Raw genomic sequence first — 10,391 nt, 5'->3', positions numbered from 1 at the left:
ATCGGTGAGAAGCGTTCAGAAAAGAAACTTAGTTCCCCAAGTTAAGGGAAAATGGGGGAGGAATTAGAAACCAAGAGTGAGTCAGGGGCTAGCTCAGTGGACCACCCCGCCAAGGAAGGGAGGGGTGCCTTAGTCGACTGGGGCTGCCGTCACAAATTATGGTAGACAGGGGGGCATATAAACAACAGACATTTATTCCTCACAGTTCTGGAGGCTGGAAGTCTGAGATCCTGGCGGGGCCAGATTTAGCGTCTGGTGAGGCTGCTTCCTGGTTCATAGATGGTGACTCCTCACTGTGTCATCACCTGGAGGAAGGGGCCAGGGAGCTCCCTGGAGTCTCTTTTAGAAGGACACTAATCCCATCCACGGGGGCTGCACCCTCATGACCTCATCACCTCCCCGAGGCCCCACCTCCTGACACCATTCCACTGGGAGTTAGGATTCCACACATGAATGTGGCAGGGGTGGTGACACAGACATTCAATCTATGGCAGTGGGCAAGATGAAGATGGTGACTCTCACCCCAAGACTAGGAGCCTCCCAAAGACAAAACCTTCGATGAAAGGATCAGGAAACAGAAATCCCAGAGACCAGGGTGGGGAGCTCTCCTGGTTGTTAAGGGTGTACAGTGGGTGTCAGGGTGTCAGGAATGGAGGAACAACCCCGTTCTTTGTGAGGCCGCAGGGACCCCATCTCCTCCTTTCTCTTTGTGTGTGGGTGCTGAGTGCTGAATTATCAGCCCGGGGCATCTCAGAAAAGATGTGCAGAAACATTAAAAAAGAAAGCCTTCCCACCTCACAGCCCCTGCTCTTTTCTCCAGCTCCTTGGAAAGCTCCTGTCCAAACCGAGTCTTCCTGTTCGTCCTGTTTCCCTCTCACACCAGGCACACGCCTTCCTTTATTCTCGAGATATAAATCCCGCCCGATCCAGGACACTGGCCATCAGCCTTTATTTGTAGTGAACCCTCCGCTTTGACTAATGATATTCAGCAAAAGGCTGGAGATTCTACAGAACACGTGTTTCAAATTGAACAGCAAAGGTAGAGGTTTCTCTGCACTCATAAATAATGAATTTTTCCCCCTAGATCTCAGGAATGGAGGGAGGTCTCAAGGAGACTGTAATGCAGTCTCGGACCGGGTACACATGCGGGGTGGGCGCGGCCAGCGAGTGGTGGTACCCGTGTGGGTGGAAGGGTTGGCTGGCAGCCCCGACGAAGGACGTGGGGAGAGGGAAGACAGAGGGAAGGGAAGGAGGCCGAGGGTGTCTGTGCGTGCCGAGGGGAGCCGGCTGGACTGTCTTCTGCTAATGGCAACGCAAATGGCATTTATGGCCCTAATTTACAGAGCACTAATAGTAGTAGAGTCAGGGTAAATCATTTCAATATCAAGATTTATGCCTTGGGGGCCAAGGACTAATTTCCATAAGGCATTTACAAAATCCATCTTGTCCTCGGAGGCTGTGATAAGTTGATGCCTCCACGGCCCCTGACCCCAGCAGCATCCCCTCTCTGCGCTGGGTGAGTTTCTTTCTTTCTTTCTTTCTTTCTTCCTTTCTTTCTTTCTTTCTTTCTTTCTTCCTTTCTTTCTTCCTTCCTTCCTTTCTTTCTTTCTTTCTTTCTTTCTTTCTTTCTTTCTCTTTCTTTCTTTCTTTCTTTTTCTTTCTTTCTTTTTTTCTTTCTTTTTTTTCTTCGTTCTTTTTTTCTTTCTTTCTTTTTCTTTCTCTCCCTTCTCTCTCTGTGTCTACTTATCTATCTATGTCTATCTATTCTATAATCTATCTACCCATCCATTATATCTACCATCTATCTATCCATCCATCCATTTATTCATCTATCTATCTATCTATTCTATCATTTATCTATGTATCTACCTATTTATCTGCTATCTCTCTACCTATCCATCCATCTATCTTCTCCCTCCCTTCCCTTTCTCCTGGAAGTGAAATCACAGCAGCTGATGGGCATGGCACTGCAGGGGCCATGAGTCGGAGGCACAATGTGCCCCTTTCTCTATGGCCTGGGGGGCAGCTGCTTCCTCCAGGTCCACAGTCCTTGCAGGGTTCCCAGTGGGTCTGATGAGAAGGTGGAGCAGGTAGGCCACCAGAGAGAGGAGCTGGAGCAGCCCTGGGGAAGGTCTCCAACACCCGGCCTCAGCAGCCCAAGGCCGTGCTGGGTGCCTGAGGAATCGGGAGTGGTCCTCGCTCTCATGGAATCTGTAGTGGTCAGGCTGACATGCATACACACATCAGAGGGAGCAGAAGGGAGAGTTGTGTGGGAACAGCGTGTGTTTTCTGAAACAAGTTGTGATAGCTAAGCTGAGCCCTTGCGTGTGACCGGCGGGGTTGCTGGAATTGAGGTTGGTCTGGGGAAACCACTTGGGTTGCCCATCAGTCACTTCTTCTGGGGGTGTCCATGGGGCCCAGGAAGGGGAGCTGGGACTGGGGCCAGCAGGATGGTGTGATGAGGGATAAGGGGAGGGGAGAGAGCTGTGTGCCAGACCACTTCCACGGGAGACCTGGGAGCTGATTCTAAAGGGGATGAACAGTGGAGAACTATGTAAAGAGACCCTCTGGAGGGACCCGAGAAGGGCCCAGTGTGAAGAGCATGCATTTGGGGAAAATAAACCAAACTGTTTATGTGAGATGGCAGGCTGTGTATCACCTGCTAACTCTCAAGAAGAGAATGTGGGAGTACCCATCCTGACGCCTGGGGTGACTCTGCCCCATCGCAGGCTCGTTCAGACCCCTCTCCCAAGAGACGGTGGGTCCGTGTCCTCCTGGAAATGCTCACAGGACCAGCTCAGTCTTTCTGGTTGAGCTTCCTGTTTTGAACAATTATCTGGGATCAAGGACAAGGAACCAGGCAGATGGACATGGATGAAGGAGGCAGTGGCTGCACAGTTCCCAGGGGGATGCTTGCTTTACCTCCACCCTCTTTCAGTGCCTCTAGTGTATTTGTTTGTTTGTTTTTTCTTGTAGAAGCTTTTATTTCAGTGATTAAAAGAACACAGTAAACAGAAACGATGCTGATTTACATTAGGCATGCACCTCTATCTGAAAGAGCTACTAGTTTTTGACTGGCCTAAATCTTTATAACTTATTTTTTCATTTAGGCACATCTTTCTATTTTGGGGGGCCCTGATATACAGGGTAAGTTAACTTCTTCCTTGTGGCAGTTTAGTATGAGAATTACGTTCGCTGGCTAGATTCCTTTAACTAAAGGCCTCTAGACTCTAAGGTACCTGTACTAGCTCGAGACTGTACTTTATATAGATATTTAAGTGAATCACAGTATAAAGGAGGGAGATAACCTAGAAAGGTGAAATGTACTGTATGAATAATCCATACATTTTTTTTCCAGCACTGATAATCAAACATTAGATAAGGAGGCCTACAGGCAAGTACCAAATTACTCTTTCTCCCACTGCTGCCCTTTCTGAGACACAAAGATGTATATCGATCTCTCCAGAAATCTGAAAGGAACCCACACAAATAACAGATTATTACCTATGTGGTCCCACTATCAAATTATAGAGCAGTTCCTCTACTAAAATTGTAGGGAGCAGTTACTGGGACTACGAAGAAAGCATCGTCCCACATACAATAATACACATCTAGTAGAGTCTTCCGTTCATCTGTCAATCGTTTTCCCACGATTAGCATTAAAAAACACAACCCCAGACACATCTGACCCTCAAACCCACCCACACACAAAAATTGGTCTTTGTTCTTTCTCAGATGACAGGATGTCCCAAGAGTGACAGAGGTGGGAGCCGATCCCCCACCTTTTCTTCAACCGTCCCATCAACTGCTCTTCATTTCTTGAACTACCTCCCTTTTCCAAAGAGGTAATGCTGAGGTCAGTCAGAAAGGCTTTCTGAGAAGCCTGGCTTGGATTTCTGGGTCTGTTCCAGTCGATTCAAGATGAATTGGCTTGTATCAATGAAGCGCTCAATGCAGTTCACAAAACAGGCCTCAGCCCAACTGTTCAACTTTGGCCCAGGCTTGTCCGTGCACTTTTCCCAACAAAGTTCCCTCATCTGGTGCACCATCTACTGGAAGCACTGCTTCTGAGTCTCCACCTCGATGAAATGCTGCAGCTGCGGGTCAACCGAGCCCAAACCTGCTGTGGAGGAAGACGAGGAGGAATCCACACCAGCGCGGCCCAACTCGCCGACCTTCACATCGCCTCTAGCAGTTTTATTCGGTTGCTAATTTCATAAAGTCTTTGTTTCCGCTTCTTGCCCAAGACAAAAGTGGAGTATTTCAAGGACAGATCAAACTGAGGAGCAATTCTAAATGCCCAATAAGGAGGAGGTTGTGTTGGCGGTGCTGACCTCCAAGTGGTATTTATTCCCAGAAAAACTCACAATTAGAAACAGAGAGAGGGCAATGGTGAGAAAACTGCCCAGATTGGAAGGACTTTTTATGAGAGTTAGCACATAAAAGCCGCCGCAGAAACCTCTAACCTAGAACTCTCTAGTGGAACCAGAAATTTCCTTTAAACAAGTGACTTGCTTACGTACAGCTCAGAACAACATGTCAGTTACTTCACGGGGTGTGCTTTAAAATATATATAGACTCATGGAAAAATCCACTTTTAATAAGTTTTACAACGGTCCTCAGACTGCTTGTTCTAAAATAAGCAATTGTATTAATAACACAACCTTACCAAAATTGCACATCTATCTTCCAGCTGTTCTGTCTGGCAATTGTAGGTGTTCTGTGTTCATGCAATGCATGGGTGTGAGTGCGCGCGTGTGTGTGTGTGTGTAATAGTTATTCATAGCATCTCTTTTCCCCTCTTTTAACATTTTTTTCCTTGGCTAAGGCAAGTGAAAAATCAAAGTTAAACATGTTCTTCTGCTGTGTCCCTTCTGAGTGGACCCCAAGAACTTGATCAAGTTTGTCATATGCCAAAGATTTCTAATCTCACTTCCCGCTTCACCTCATGCTCTTCCTATAAACCCAAACCCTGCTGTCAGCTCTCTAGGAAATTGAAGAAATGAAATTAATTTAAATGGGCTTTAAGTAGAAACGATGTAGCATTAAGGAGAAGTGTTTACAGAAGTCAGCAGGAATTGGTGAGTGGGTAACACTTTGTTTAAACAGAATGCTCATTTGTATGCAATTAGTTGACGTTATTTTTTCTCCCACTTACGTAAATGTTAAGCAGAAAATCCTTTTGGTGAATGTCTTAATTTCTTTGGGCTGCTATCAAAAAAAATACCACAGACTCGGGGGCTTAAACCACAGATATTTATTTCTCGTGGTGCTGGAGGCTGGATGTCTAAGGTCCTGCCGAGGGCAGACTTAATGTCTGGTGAGGACTCTGTTCCTGGTTCATAGATGGACGTCCTCTCTGTGTCCTCACCTGGTGGGAGAGGCGTGGGAGCTCTCTGGGGTCCCTTTTATAAGGACACTAATCCCATCCATGGGGGCTCCACCCTCATGACCTCGTCACCTCCCAAAGGCCCCACCTCCTGACAGCATCGCCTTGGAGGCTGGGGTTTCAATATATAAATTTTGGGAGGATACACATATTCAATCCATAAATGCGAAGAATGTTTTAAAATATTCACCTTCATTCCTTGGAGCACGCACCGTATTTTCTCAATCTAATGATGACATGAGCTAATAAACTAGTGATTTGAACGGAAAGTGATTTGAAAGGAAAGGACTTATTGGAAAAATAAAATCCACTGTGGTTCACGTGTCCATTTCTTTTTGAAAGATGTTTTGATTTCAGTAATTTTAGATAAAGAGAGTGCCTGAGAATTAAGGACACAGAATAGTATGTTGATCATAATTTAACATTATTCTGTTTATTTGAAGGGGGTGGGAGCCACGCCACCAGGACTGTCATCATGTGGGGAACTCTCAGGGTACAGCCCTAAGGCTGTAAGTCCAGACCCGTGTGGGTTTACGTTGGTCTGGCCATGCGGATCCCCTGGCAATTGCTTCTTTCCTCGTGACCTTGTACCTAAGTTCAGGTAACTTGTGCCTGATGGGCTTGGTGTCCTGGTGGGAGACTGGGATTCATAGTCATCATCTTCATGTGGGTGGCAGACTATGAGTGACAATTAAGGTATCACCCTAAAAAGCTATGCTTGGTACCCGCGATGCCCACATCAGAGAGCTCTGTGTACAGCCTCCTCCAGTGCACCCTGGGGACACTGGTAGGGACAGATACATCTCAAGGATTCTCCAGTAAAAACTACTCCCAGAGCCTGTTAAATTGGTTACATACATATTTTCCCATCAAAAGAGTCCAACGTACGAGTGATGTTGTGAACGGAATGTGTGTCCTTCATATGCAGAAGCCCTGACTGTCAGTGGGATGATGTTAGGAGGTAGAGCCTTTGGGAGGTGGTTGGGTTTTGATGAGGTCATGAGGGTGGGGACCCCATGATGGAATCAGCATCCTTATAAGAAGAGGAAGAGGTCAGAGCTCTCTCTTCATCGTGTGAGGACACATAGAGAAGGTGGCCGCCTGCAAGCCAGGAAGAGAACACCACCAGGAACTAATGTGCCCACGCCATGATCTCAGACTCCCAGCCTCCAGGACTGTGGGAAATAAGGGTGTTGTTTAAGCCACCCCATCTGTGGCATGTTGTTATTGGCAGACTGAGTGGACAAACACAAAGTGAGAGAGACATGTAAATACATTGATGTGAAGTTTCAGCTGGAGAGGAGACTTCAAAATCATTCAGTGTTATTGTCCTGGAGCTGCTGTGACATATGACCACAAACCAGGGGCTTAAAACATTGCATATTCATCCTCTCCTATTCCTGGGGACCAGACGTCTGAGGTCCAGGTGTCCCAGGGCTGTGCTCCCTCCAGAGGCTCCAGGGAGGGTCCTTCCCGCCTCTAACAGCTTCTGGGGTCTCCAGGCGTCCCTGGGCTTGTGGCCGCGTCCCTCCTGTCTCTGCCTCCGTCTTCATGTGGCTTCTCCTCTGTGTCTGTGTCTCTCCTCTTCTGTCTCTTAGAAGGACTCTGTCATTGGATTTAGGGTCCATCTGGATAATCCAGGGTACTGTATTAAACATCTTGAGATGTTTAATCACATCTGCAAAGACTTTGCCATATAAGTTCACAGTTTACAGGATTAGAACGTGAGCATTTGGGGGTTATTATTCAGTTCGTCATACCCACCTTCTGGTTCCTATAGGCTCCGTCCTTTAGGGATTGATTCCTGGGAAATCTCTCCCCATCTCTCATGCTCTCCATCAGCTCGAGCCCCCGCAGGTCAGCAAGTTGCTCATGTCTTTACCAGGGACCCTTTGTCTTTTAAACTCTGGGGAACTACATCATGGCTACTGTCTCTTCGACCTCTTGTGTATTTAACCCCAAGTAGCTCTGCCTGCCTTCTGTCATGAATTGGAACCACGGCCCGAGGGAGGACTCGATATTTGACAGTGGTTAACTGGTTCCTGGAGTTTTCGGGACCCACTGCAGTGTCTGAACTGGAGCTGCCTCGATGGTCCACATGGCATCATACCTCCAGCTCCAAAGTGGTCAGCTCTCGGCGTGAACCCCAAATGTGCCACTTCCCAGCTATGAGAGAGTGGGAAAATTACCGTGCCACGTCTCACTTTCTCCATCTCTGAAAGAGGGATTATCATTCTACGAAGTACAGTTATTGAGTGGCTTCCAATAAATAATAAAAGGGAAGAGGGCTTCCCTGGTGGCGCAGTGGTTGAGAGTCCGCCCGCCGATGCAGGGGACACGGGTTCGTGCTCTGGTCCGGGAGGATCCCACATGCCGCGGAGCGGCTGGGCCTGTGGGCCATGGCCGTTGAGCCTGCGCGCCATGGCCGTTGAGCCTGCGCGTCCGGAGCCTGTTGCACCGCAATGGGAGAGGCCACAACAATGAGAGGCCCACGTACCGCAAAAAAAAAAAAAAAAAAAAAAGGGAAGAGCGCTGGAATTTAGTTGGCACGTACGTTTAGGGGACCCACTGCAGCCCAGGCACATGTCAGGCAGATTCAGGGACTCAAGCATCATCGTTTCCAGGACACACACGTTTGCAACAGCACTGGTCACAGTAGCTAAAATGTGGAAGCAAGTCCATCGATGAATGATTAGATAAACAGGATGGGATATATCTAAACAGTGGGATGTGACTCAGCCACGAAAAGGAAGGACATTCTGACACCTGCTACAACGTGGATGAACCCCGAGGACATGATGCTCGGTGAAATAAGCCAGAGAGGAAAGGATAACTCCTGTAGAATTCCACTCATCATTCAGGTGATTCCTGAATTCACCAGAAGTAGGATGGCGGTGCTAAGGGGTAGGGGAGGGGGACGGAGATTTAGGATGCGACAGGCACAGAGTTTCAGTCTGGGGCAATGATAAAGTTCTGGAGAAAGATGGTGGGGATGGTGGCATGTGAATGGACTTAATGCCACTCCACTGTGCACTTAAAAAAGGCGAAGGTGGTAAATTGTATGTTGTGTTGTTTTATCACAGTTGAAGATTACCGGGGGGAAAAGCATGCATTCCAGGAGAGGGAGAAAGATGACAAAAGTGGAACCTAGTTCATCCGTGACACAACCCAGGCACTGTTGAGAATTCTTAAGGGCATCAAATAGGGAAAGTGACCAGTGGTCGGGGGTAGTGGTGGGGTGGGGTGTGTCTAGGAAAGCACACTGGTGTTGAGACAGCGTCGGGGGGTGGCGTCGAGGGCAGGCGGGCTCTGGGCGGGACAGAGCCCCAGGGCCATGGCGGAGGCATGGAGCTCATTTTAAGGGAGATTTGGGGACTGTGCCTGGTGTTGACTTGTGCAGCTTTGGGGGCGTTTTCCAAAACGCTTGTCATTCCTTTTCTTTCTAAACGGGCAAGCCTGGGCCACGTCCCACAGACTGGCAAAACTGGGTCATGACAGGTGGTTCCCTGACCGGCAGGTAGGGTTTTGTTTAAGGTAAAATCAGCTTACATCTGGGGCATGGTCCTCACAGTCGGACGTGTCCTTTCTATACGATTAAATACGTAGGACATAAGACACGGTTGCCTTAAACGTTAATTTCTATTCCTTCTGCAGGCTGGGGATGGGGAGAGGAGAAAAGTGTGGACCTGCAGTATTTGGAGCAGAATGTGCATTCAATACAAGAGAATCGTCCTGGACTATCTCTTCAGCGAGGGGAGAGCGGGGAGGTGGGCGTGTGTCCACGTGTGGTGGATGAGTCACCGTGATGCGTGTGTGCAGAAGTGTTCCTGGATCACAGCCCCATTTATTCAATTAAGGTGGCAGGTGAAGCTCGCAGGAATAAAGGATCATTTTTTATGCTGTTTACACATTAGGGGGTCTCCGGGGACTACTTACATGGGGGTTATAAATGCATCAGGCACGGCGTGTAACCTCGGATGATTGGAGTGTTTCTGAGCAGACGTGGGTTAATTGATTTCTAATGGAATATTCACGGGCACTTGGGCTGGGAGCCTTGCCCGCCACCCTCGCCAAGTACAGGGAGGCCGTGTTGCAGAGATCAGGAAATTAAATCAAACACGCCTTTCCTACAGATGATTCAATTCTTTGTTTTCATGGCAAGGACCGTAGCTGTGGGGGTCCTTGGGATCCAGCCCTTTCGTGGGCTGTAACATACGTCCCTGTGTTTCCAAACATGCTGTGAAATTTCCAGGTAGATATCCAAGCATTCCTCTCTCACACAAGTAGGCAATTTTATGGAATTAAAACATGGTGAAACGTCTAAATAGAACTCACCTGCAAAAAGAATTCAGGTTATTTATTGTATTTTCCTGTCTTGGAGTTTCCCGGTGGTTGAAGCAGGTGACAAGGATACATCCAATTCACATTTCCTTGGGCCAGCTGACGATGTCAATATTTTCTTCTGCCAAGGCTTCCTATTGATGATAATTACGGCATAACACTTATCTGTACATTTCTAGCTATTGTCTCATTGCCACCCACAATGCTGCACAGGAGTCACATTGCCAGAAAATACACGGTAGGAGCGAAAAGGAAGACAGGTTGTATTAGCCAGGGTACTCCTGGGAAACAGAGCCAACAGAACTGACTATGTATCTACCTGTCTGTCTACCTATCATCTGTGCATCTATCTGTGTATCTATGTATCTATCTTTTATCTATCTATCTCTCATCTATCTATCTGCTATTTATCTGTCTATATCCATAGCCTAGAGAGAGGGAAAGAGATTGTTATAAGGAACTGACTCACATGACTGTGAGGGCTAGAAGTCCAAAATCTCTGGGGTAGTACCTCAGGCTCGAGACCCAGGGAAGAGCCGATGTTGTAGCTGACGTCTGAAGGCCATCTGTGCAGAATTCTCTCTTGCTCTAGGATATCAATGTTTTTGCTCCAGTCAGGCCATCAACTGATGAGATGAGGCCCACCCACGTTATGGAGAGC

The 10,391-nt window shown here is 47.7% G+C and overlaps 1 pseudogene; it reads right to left on the bottom strand.

Annotated features, from left to right (window-relative positions):
* Window positions 1-3,804: 3,804 nt before the first annotated feature.
* LOC137216739 (mitochondrial import inner membrane translocase subunit Tim8 A pseudogene) overlaps window positions 3,805-10,391 on the bottom strand; it is a 63,511-nt pseudogene continuing 56,924 nt past the window's right edge.

The sequence above is a fragment of the Pseudorca crassidens genome, chromosome X (assembly GCF_039906515.1).
Source record: "Pseudorca crassidens isolate mPseCra1 chromosome X, mPseCra1.hap1, whole genome shotgun sequence".
In the NCBI taxonomy this organism is placed as follows: Eukaryota; Metazoa; Chordata; class Mammalia; order Artiodactyla; family Delphinidae; genus Pseudorca; species Pseudorca crassidens.
The sequence above is the reverse complement of the archived record's forward strand: the minus strand, read 5'-3'. Positions and strand labels throughout refer to the sequence as shown.